The sequence below is a fragment of the Ambystoma mexicanum genome, chromosome 3p (genome assembly GCF_040938575.1).
Source record: "Ambystoma mexicanum isolate Mex_15411 chromosome 3p, UKY_AmexF1_1, whole genome shotgun sequence".
Classification (NCBI taxonomy): Eukaryota; Metazoa; Chordata; class Amphibia; order Caudata; family Ambystomatidae; genus Ambystoma; species Ambystoma mexicanum.
The window spans coordinates 718,971,758-718,982,853 of NC_090925.1; positions in this window are offsets into that span (position 1 = coordinate 718,971,758).

Below are 11,096 nucleotides of genomic sequence, written 5' to 3' on the forward strand. Positions count from 1 at the left end.
GACTCATCTGCTGAACCATATCAATCACAGGGACAGGAATGTTCTTAACTGACCCAGACCAGATTGCACCTAGGAATTTCACCTCTTGAGCGGGCCCCTGTACCTTTTTGGGATTTATGGCCCACCCCAGATTTTGCATGTGTGTGATCAACCTTTCAGCAGCTTTTTCTACATGTTCTTTCTCAGCACTGGTTAACATCAATATAGTGGGCAACATACACATCATCCAACTGCACCATCTTCACGTCTTTGGCAATCAATCCATGACACAGAGTGAGACTATGCAAATACCCCTGGGGCATTTTAGTAAATGTAAATTCTCTGTCTCCCCAAGTGATAGCAAATTGGTCTTGTGATTCAGCGTCAATATCAATGGAGAAAAATGCATTGGCCAAGTCAAGGACCACATGCCATTCACCCACTTCTCTCGTAAGGTTTTCAATCAGAGTAATGATGTCTGGCACCACCACAGCTAAGGGTGACACCGTCTTGTTCAAATCGCAAAAATCAATTGTCAGACGCCACGCCCCATCTGGGCGGTGGATAGGCCAGATCGGAGAGTTGAATGGACTGACTGCCGGCCTCATTATGCCAGCTTTCACCAATGACAATAGTTTCACCAACCTCTTTGTGCCCTCCTGGCAACCTGTACTGTTTCACGCACACTGGCTCAGCAGGAGGAGGTAAATGCAAGGGGGACCATTTTGCATGCCCAACCACCACGGGGTTAACAACTTTCACATGGATTTTCCGATTGCCAAAAACAAATTCACCTAAATCTGTAGTCACACTTTTGCCCAACAACACATCCATGCCCAGTATGTACTCAGGTATGTCGGCAATCAGAACATTTTCTGTGAAGGGCAATCCCTCACCAATTGACATTTTTACATGAAATGCTTTTGCAACAGTTTCTGCTCCCCCATACCCATTGACCAAAACTCTGGGATCAGATAATTTACTGGGATTGCCATTCAAAATGGTTACCTCAGCTCCCGTGTCTAATAGAGCCAAGACGTGTTTCATTTTCTCATCCAAATACAATGTAAGTGGCACAAAAGGGCATCTGTCTCTGGGACTGGTTCTCTTTATTAACTGTACCTCAAAGACAGAGCCAGCCATTCAATCAAAAATGGGGTCTGGGACCTCCCACTTATCCTTTGCCAAATCAGGGTAACCTTTTGCTCGCACTTTGGGCTTCAACACGTCTTCTTCAAAGGGTGCAGAAGGCCTAGTTTTGCCTGACCCCTGTTTCTTCAGTTTTTTCCATTTCTCAAGTAGCACAGGTGTAGGTTTACCGTCTATCTCTTCCTTTGGAATTCCCGCTTTTAGCAGGTCCACCCACATTTGCCTGCGCGTGATTTCAATTGTGTCAGTTTTCTCTTTAGACTTTGCATTTTTGCCATGCTTTTTCTCTGAGTCATTACTCGCCGCTACTAGGCGCGCTGCTTTGCGCACATCCAGCCCTTCTAATTGCCCTAGCAGCAGTGCAACCTCACCAATGGCTTTACCTTGCGCTGGACCCAGCAATGAAAGCAATGCTCCCTTCATATGACTGGGGGCATTCTTTAATAAGCGCGCGCGCATTCCAGCTGTGAACATCTCCATGTCAGGCCCTGCAAAACTTTCACTGTACAGTGCACACTGCAAACCCATCTCTCTAAGCTGATCTGTCGCTTCAGTTAGTGACCCCCATGAGCCCCACGTTTCTTCCATATCCATTGGGCTTGCATACAGATTGATTAGGGCAGTCTGAAGCCAATTAAACAAGGAATGCGAGCCTTGCTTCCCCAGCGCGCCGCGCAACATCTGTCCCAGCATTACATTAGTAGTGATTGAACCCATTTTTAATAGTTCTTCTGAGGTTAAGAAGATGCCATCAGCACCTGTGTCCCACCCCCTTAAAAGCCTCTTCAAAATCGGTTCACCTGCTCTCTGTCTAAACAACTTGGCAATGTCTAAAAGCTCTGTCTGTGTGTAATCGCGGACAATCCTAGTATTCGGAATGTTTCCACCGCCAGCGTGGCCTTTTGACTTGTTAGTGATTAACGGCTGCGCTGGATAAACACATTTCTTTGGAGCACTGTAACGCTCACCTGGTTCCCACGGAGGCACAGGTCTAGTCTGGATTGCTGTGGCCTCTTCAAGCGTGATGCGCAGAGCCCGGAACACCGATTGAACTGGTTCCCCAAATCTTGCTTGACTGGCCCGTAGGAATATCCTTCTGCAGATGAGAAAGGGAATTAACCGTCTGCAGAATAGTGTGCTTGATTCCCCCCTTGTTCCCCTTCGTTCTCCTCTAACTTCCTCCTCCAAACCCCCGGTTTAAGCTCACCTTATGGTTTGGAAGGATGAACTCTCCATCCTGCATCTGGTGCAGGGGCGCGCGTTAGTCCAGTTACTTCACTGGTTTTCAGAATGGCGCTGGCAAAATCCTCTTGACTTTTCTGAGCGAAACGCCGTAAGTATGAAGATTCAAAAGTTCAAGAGTGAGCCCCCTTTTATGTTGTCTTCCTAACTTGTGATCTGTCCTTTATTTCAGATGCAGAATGAAGACGATGCGTTGAAGGGGTTAATTGCCGATGGTAAACTCAGGTGAGTTAGTGAGGGCGATTCCTCTAAATGTCTTTATCATTTCCCAATAATGTCTTTTGTCCTTTCCCCATAGGGGCCGGGGTGCGGTACCTGTCAACGGAGCGGCGCCGACCCGAAATATGGGATGACACCAAGAAAAGCTGGTAAGTATTATGGCTGCAAATTAGGCTTTCCTCCGGTGTTCCCTTTGCTCACCTTTTGTCTCTTCTTCTCTCCCCTAGGCGCAGAGATGTGGCGACATGTGCTGACAGCCGCGATGGAGCCGGGAGATGTCTCGAGGACAGGTGAGTGAAGAGCGCGCTGCAGCGAGCAACGCAATGCTTTTAAATGGAAGTCCTTCTTCAGGGATGCTGGAGTGAAGATTCCGGATGCAGGTAAGAAGTTTGAAATAGTTCGTGGTTTTCACCTTTCTCTTCTCTTCTTTCCTAACAGGAGTTCCAGGTTTGAGGCGGGCGTGGCTGGAGTCCAGGAGCAGACACGGTGAGCGTTCAGCTGCTGGAATGCAGAACAACGCGAAGCATGAGCTGCTGTCTGGGCGTGGCTTAAATAGCCTCCAAAGAAGTCCCAGGTATGTATCCTTCCCCAACTAGGTATGTATCCTTCCCTGGCCACGCCCGAGTGAAAAAATAGTCCCTATGAAAAAATAGTCCCTTTCAGGTCTCAGGGAGGCCTGAAGCGTGCAGCATGGTCTGCATGAGGTAAGTGCACCAAACACCTCCCTTTATGAGCCTGGCGCCTATGGCGCCAGGACTGATGTCCAACATGAGCCTGGCGCGCGCCAGGACTGAGTCCAAAGAGCCCCTGATGCCTGCTTCCGGGGGTGCTGGGCCTGGCCTGGTGCTCCGGGGGCAGGTATCATGACAAGCACATTCCAGCTCCTCTCCCTCAGAACAGTATAACTCCGCAAGTCTGACTTCAACGGATTCATCCCAGTCAAATGTCTGTTTGGTTTCGCTATCACTAACCTTACCAGACCATAAATGTGGGTCCCAATTATCTTTCCTAATCAATGCACAAATTCTTATCTTTGACGGATTGCGAAGCCGCTTTCTGCGCTTGTGCGTGGCTACATGCACAGCTAAAGAGGCACACCCGTCCTCCATCTGATCGGCCCGCTTAACGGACGATTCAAGGGTCTGTCTCATAATGATTTGCTCCTGGAGCAGGGAAATCTCATCCTGTAATTTACGAATCTGTGCATCTTTAAGCAATTAATTCTCATGCAACTTCCTGAGTGCCTGCAGGAATAACCAGCCCACGTTTCCTGCTGCTTTTTGCTCCCGTCTGCATTTCCCAAGCGGTAAACTCTCCAAACATTCACTAATTACCGCCGGGGAAACATCATTTTCAAGCATGTCCCATGCCCTCGGTGCCGAATAACGATGCAAAATGTCTGCCACACCAGACCAGGCATTTGTTGCCGGCCATCCTGGAATGTGACTGAGTGTACTATCCCCCTCATTGCATTCATCCTTTGCTTTTCCTTCCAGAATGGCATTGTGCACACAAATCCTGCAATCTACCACGCCAAATGTAGTGAAAAGGGGAACCCGCACTTCCCTGGGGCCAGCCCTTAGTGCAATAAAATCACTCCTAATCACTCTCCCACACAAGTAAGAATCTATGCGAAGCACAATGAACTCAGTCTGGAGGAAAGCCAATCACACAGAAGATTTGATGCTTGCATTTATTACTACAGTGTCTAATGAGAATTAAGCAGCAGTTTTCAATAACATGGGAATGAAAGTGCAATCTGAATAATACAAATTATCATTCACAGATGAATATGCAAATATGGATCTTACGCTCCTAGGAATCGTGGATGGAGATACGATTGAATCACACCCAGGACCCATGCCACTCAGTGTGCTCAGCACCCCTCAGGGGGGGACTGGCCTAGCCCCCAAAGGCCTGCACCAGAGCGGGGATGTGATGCAAGGAGCCTCGGCCCTCTAGTGCACGGCTGGTTGTCCAGGTGCTTTTTCTCTCCGTGCGCACGTCTCACAACAGCCCAGGAAGAGTCCTCCCCTAGCTGGCCCAGGTAAAGTTCTCTTATTAGGGGTTGCATGCCAATCACTATGACGTACTAGCTCTTCGAGAATCTTCTGGGCCCAACCTTTATGCGGCAAAACATGTTTTCGCCTGGAAAGTTACAACTAGAAACAGCCAGTCTTGGCTCCCAGGCTCCGTGTACGTTGTTTTGGGAAGGCCTTACATTCCTGTGTTATCAGTGCACCTGACTCGCAGAGCGAAGAAGAGCAAGGCTGTGCCTAGCTCCTAATAGCTGCACAGAGCTTCTTGCAAAACTAGATGTCTATATCTTCAAGAAGGGCCTTCGCAGTTAACCGCTCACAAGCATGTGGGCTCACCCAATTCGAGAGGCCTGGCTGGTTCAGCATTTTCCTCCACGCTTCCAATAAGCTCTAAATACACGCAAGATAGCTCAGTAGGTTAATGCAAGTGCAGGTTACTGCCAGCGCCTAGAGGATTTTCATAATAGGGGCTCACTCTCATCCTCCTCTTGCTCAGAAGTTAGCAGAAGACATGAGACATCCTCTCTTCTGTGGAACAGCTTATGCCTATTAACATGGAATACCTGAGAGGCTACCCCAGGGTCCAGTCCGCTTATCTGCCAGAGCCTGAGGCTTGGTAGGTTCCATCAGAAGGATCTCCTGGCCTGGAGTCCAATCCACTTGTGAGGCCTTAAGGTCATGCCAGTACTTATTCAACTCTTGGCTTGCCTTAAGATTTGCTGATGCCTGGCCCATCATCTGTTCCAGCCTCCTTCTGAGGCCTAACACATAGTCTCCCACTTGCTTGGTAAGGCCTGGAGGGGTGGCTTCCAAATCTTCTCTGATTAAGGCAAGGGACACCCCTCAACTGGATTTCCAAAGAGAAGCTCAAAGGGACTGAAACTAACACCCTCTTGAGGCCCCTTTCTATAGGCAAACAGCAGCATGGTAGGAGGAGATCCCATTTCCACTGTAGGGGCTCTTCCAAAGCACCCAACATGCCTTTGAGAGTTTTTTTTTTTTTTTTTTTAGCTGTTACAAACAACTTTTCAAATATTTTACAATTGTTTCAGAATCAATAAAATAATACATTTACATACAATTATTTTTCTAAAATGCATCTCACTTCTCAACTTTTCTTAGATGTTTTATACATTTATACACAAGAAACATCTGGCACGATTGTCTTTAAAAAATGTACAATAGCTACCTTCACAGCCAATCTAGGACTTGTAAAGAGAGATTTCCAAAGTGTTCCCTAATCCGGCTCAGAAAAGAAGACAAGTACATTTTGAAACAGTTTCATGCGCAGAGAATACAGACCAGGGCACGCCACAACTAAGTGTTCAAGAGTTTCATTCTGTTGTACATTTAGGCAGTAACGACAAAAATTCTCATGCGGGGCAATTTGTTTTCGCCTCTGTAGAACATCACGGGTGTGCCACTTTGAGAGTTTTGTTAAATCTCTCAACCAGACCATTGGACGGGTGATAGGATGTAGGAAACTTGTATGTTACCCAACATTCCTTTCACATTGCTTGCATGTAACTGGACATGAAGTTGGATCCTCTGTCAGAGACCACCTCTTTAGGGATACCAACTCTGGTAAAAAATGCCCAGGAGAGCCCTGGCAACCACCTTGGCAGTTATGGTCCGAAGGGGTATAGCCTCAGGGTACCTGGTGGCATGATCAACCAATACCAGGATGAACCTGTGTACACCTGATGTGGGGGGGGTCCAAAGGACCAACAATGTTGATGCCTACCCTCTCAAATGGTGTGCCAACCACTGGCAAACGCTGCAGTGGGGCTATGACACTGCCAAGTGGGACAGGTCTGACAGGGGGGCTCCACTTCTGCTCCCATGCTGGGCCAGTAGAAATAAGCAGAGAGCCTTTGCTTGGTCTGCTTAGTGCCAAGATGACCAGCTAAGGGCACCTCATGCACCAACTGCCTGTAAACCTTGGGTACCACCAAACTCTTGAGTGCATCAGGTTCAGACTTAGTAGGCTCACTACAAAGGAGCTGCCCTCCCAATAGATCTTGAATGACCTAGGTACTTCACCCTGACCCTGGGCCCTTTTTCCTTAGACCCTCGAGAGAGTGGCACTCTCTCTGACCCTTACAGAAGTCTCCCCTAGAGGGTCCACCTTCAACCAGCAAGCATTGAAGGTCAGGCTGATCCTATGGGTTGAGTACCTCTCCCTGAGGATGTCTAGGGTTACCACTGGGCCTAGTCCATCAGGAGCTTGGATCCCAGTGGTTGCTGCTGAAATAGCAGGAGGGAATGGAGCCCCCTTCACAGAGGTGGTCCTTTTGCTCTTCCTTCTTGCCTTTGGTCTCCCCTTTGGCATGGGTAACTGACTATCAGTCAGCCCCTGATCGACCTGAGAGCTAGTGATTGAAGCAGCTGTCAGGGGTAGTCAATCAGAGATCAACCCCAACCCCACTAAGTCAATTCCCAACAATATGTGGGCAGGTACATTGTCCTGAACCAGGACTGAAAGTTTTGCTGTCTTATCCTCAATCTGTATGGTGACCAGGGATACATTGGATAGTTTTGGATGCCCACCAGCTAACCTGGTAGTTCTCAGAGGAGCATCTACATAGTCCTCTGGTATGAGAAGGGTCCTGTCCACCACTGTCCATCTTGCCGTGTGTCTCTCAAACCAGTGGAAGACTGGCCATTTAGCAGGACACTTTGCAAAAATCGGCGGGTATTCTGTGGGATGGTAGCCATCACTTCTGCGTACTGGTCCCTGGCCCCAAGGGACACTAGAGAAATCTCTGCAGGAGCACCAAGGGTGATTCCTGGAGAGGAGGGGAGGACAGTGGCCTACACCTCAGGTATGAAGCAAGGGTAGGAGGTCAGGCTGACAGCCTGGACTCCATGTGCCTTACCTTTACACTTGGGGTCACCCTTCTTGTGGTCCAGAGCCCCACAGTCCCAACAAGTGCCAGGAATGCAAGGTACTGTACTGGATCCACTGGGAGCCTGCTTTGCAGCAGGATAACTGCTACTCTTGCGCCCACCCCCATGAGATGTATTCCCACTAGATTTGTGGGTCTTAGGAGAGGGATGTTTAGGGTTATTCGACTGTGGTTGCTTCTGGGACTCCTCAGGCTTCTGAGAGATCCTGTTCTCTTTGTCATTGTCCTTCCCACTGGGATCCTTAGGGGACACCCCGTGGGAGACCCACTTGTCAGCCAGCCAGCCCAGCTTAAAGGGATCCAAAATGTTCTGGTCAGCAATGTACTGATGCAACTCTGGTGAACAAGCCTCCGAAAAAATGCAAAAAAACAAGGTGGGACAATTCAACAAATGTTTCCACCTTGTATCCATCAATCCACCCCATCATGTTCATATGCGCAGCACTCGTCCAGTCAACCCAAGACACATTCTCCCTTTTCTTATATTCCCTGAACCTTTTAAGGTATTGGGTAGGTGTCTTGCCAACTTGACAATCAAAGCCCCTTTCACCTACACTCTACCTCAGACCGGTTATGACTGCATTCTGAAGTTCTCTGCTCAACAAACACTTAGCCCAATCCTGTCGGTCTACATCATTGATTTCACAAACCACCCCAAAGGCTTCCAACCATTGGAGAATATCTGAACTGTCCACATACACATTTACCAAATCTTTCATAAATTTAGTGGCATGAGCCCTGACACTCCCAACTGGTCTAGCTGAAGTCGCCACCTTAACTTTCTCTAGCTGGAGTCTTTGATGTTCAGTGTCTCTATCCTTGAGTGCCACTTGTTGTGCCAGTTCCTCTTTCTTCAACTCAGCTTCCGTTTCCAACCTTTTGTATTGAAAGGCTAACTGCTCCCTTTGTAGCTCCAATTTTAAAAGTTCAATCTTCAGAGCCTCCCACCGAAGAGCAGTGCCGTCTTTAGAAATAGAGGTGACGATCCCAGAAACAGATTCAGTAATAACCCCAGGGGTAGGGTCCTCATTGGTTCCATCCCCCTTTCATCAAGTGTATCATCATCAGTTTGGTAGTCTACCAGGGCATCTATAAGCTCTGCCCTAGACTTATCCTCAAAGTCTAATTCCCTGACTTCACAAGCACTCTGGCGAGCCTCTAAGCTCAAGCTTGTCAATTTGCCATTTGCAATAGATTCCATTGCTTATAATGTAGTTACACCAGTATACAGAACTAAACCCTAAATCAACAAAGTGTGGATATTTTGTAAGTAGCAGGGTTACACACTAGGTCTTAAAACCATTTGCATCCCACTGCTACCACCAGTGTAAAGACTGGAGGGGGTATCTGTACTTCTGCCCTCTATATGGCAGGGTAGAGGCACAGAGCACCTCAGCCAAGGTTCTCTGTATGATAGCTATGGACAAGCAACCAAGGCTTAAGCTCGCAGGAGGTGATGTGGGCTAGTTCTTAAGTTAGGGCCTCATCACGAGTTTGGCTGTAACCCTTAAATCCGACGGTAGCGCTGTGACCGCTGGATTTAAGGATCTGCCAAATCAGCTTTGAGCTGGGGGGAAATCCACCGAAAATTCGCGCTCATACCGCCGGCGGGAAATCTGCCGGCGGTATGAGCGCAAAATTTCCCCATTGAGCCCAATGGGGAATGGGGCATTCCCGAATGGGCTCAGTGGGGAATGGGGAATTCCAAATCCGCCAAACCTGTGATCCGGCGCTAATAGCGCCGGTGGGTTTGGCAGTAGGGCAGATTAGCGCCGGCGTTTCCGCCCAACTCATGATGAGGCCCTTAGTCCCTAAGCCCCCACAAAAGAATGTCCACACGCTATGTTCTGTGCTACCACAGTTCTTTATATACAATTAAGGTTCAGAGATCTATATACAATTCAATAACACACTTTGTACTATGGTAATACTATCATGACAAATCTATACAATTCTATGTGGCACCACACCTAGGCTTTAGATTCCTTTAAAATGCATCAACTGCTGACCGTTATAAAGCATAAAAATCATTCAGTAAGGTGTATCACCATAGAAAGTAGGGAAGGAAGGCAGGTTAAGGTTAATCAATGGCAGAATACTTTCTTTGGATATAGATGCACAATTCTGAATGAGTATCCCCCCCACCTGGGCAACCTGTAATAAAAGAATTAACAAGCCAGCCAAGTCTATAAATGCTCAATAAGCCTTCCTTCTTGGTTAAAAAGTCAAACACCCCAATGTACCTGAAGTGGGAGAGTTTCTCTGATGGTTCTTCGACTGTATCTGTTGAGGATGAACCCCCTTTGAGGAAGGAGCCACTGGGCAACGAGATCCTCAAGGAAAAGTAGAACACTTGCGGTAATACAGCAGCTTCGACCTTCGCGGTCCTCTTCGATGATCGATCGTTTCCTCGATGATGGAAGTCCTGGGAAGATGAGGCGTGTGGTAGACCTTGATGCAAAGTGTTCGGTGCCGCAAATAAGACTCCGTGGACTTGAAAAACCTTCAGCGGTGATGGATGCAGGCCCGGAAGTCGGTGTCACTGTCGACAGTCCTCTGGCCTGTCGGTGCTGCAGCCACAGCCCATACCTCTGGATAGCTTCCGTGATCGGGACTCGACCATGGGCTGGACCTCGGATCTTCACTCGGGCGGTGTCCTTGGCACGTCTTTGTCGGCTTCTGGTGGCAGGAAACCCACCGGCTGACTTTCCTCGGTAGCCGACGACCTCGACTTTCTCTGGCCGGACAAAGTGGTCAGCGGTGATGGCAAGGGAGCGCTCTTTCAAATGTTCATAGGCCAGATGGAGCTTTCTCAGCTCCGGGCGTCTAGCAGCACGGCATCAAGGTGTCCCAGCTTCAGGGCAACACGATACAACTTGAGTTCCTGCGGTTGACGTGAATGAATTTCGATGACCCTCGGTGTCCAGGCGCTCTCTTCAGGATTCTTCTCCGGACATCAGACTCGCACAACTGGCTTCCAGGGTGCTTCAATAAAGAGCAGCAGTGTTTGCACGATGATCCCTCGTAGCTTGGGGAGAGATCTCCTAGCCAGGTCCTCTCTTGGATCAGTCCTCACCAGACTCAACAGCTTTTGGATTGCATTGAAGGAAATGCAGCAGCAATCTTCTCCTCCAGCTGGGCTTCAAGGATTAGCTTCAAGTTTCAACTTCAGCTTCTGAACAAATTGGCAAGTGGGAGGTCCCCAGATATACACAGCTGTCCCTCATTTACTCTGGCTGAGCCAGGCTCAGTCAGCCAATCAAACAGAAGAGCATTCATGCAGGCAGGCAGGGAGCCAATCAGGCTCACAGTCATTCAGGCCATTCCCTTCCACTCAGACATCCATAACAAGGAATGTGGATTGGGGCAAGCCCCCAGCCTTTCAGCACACTACATTGCATTCATGTCAGTTTCAGGCAGGGCTGTCTCATTAATTGTGTCACACACAGAGAAACCAGACACCCATAACATGGAATGCATATTGGTCACACACTCCATTCACACAGGTCCCACCCCAAGATTGTACCCACAACATAATCACTGGGAAGGCTCCAGCCAG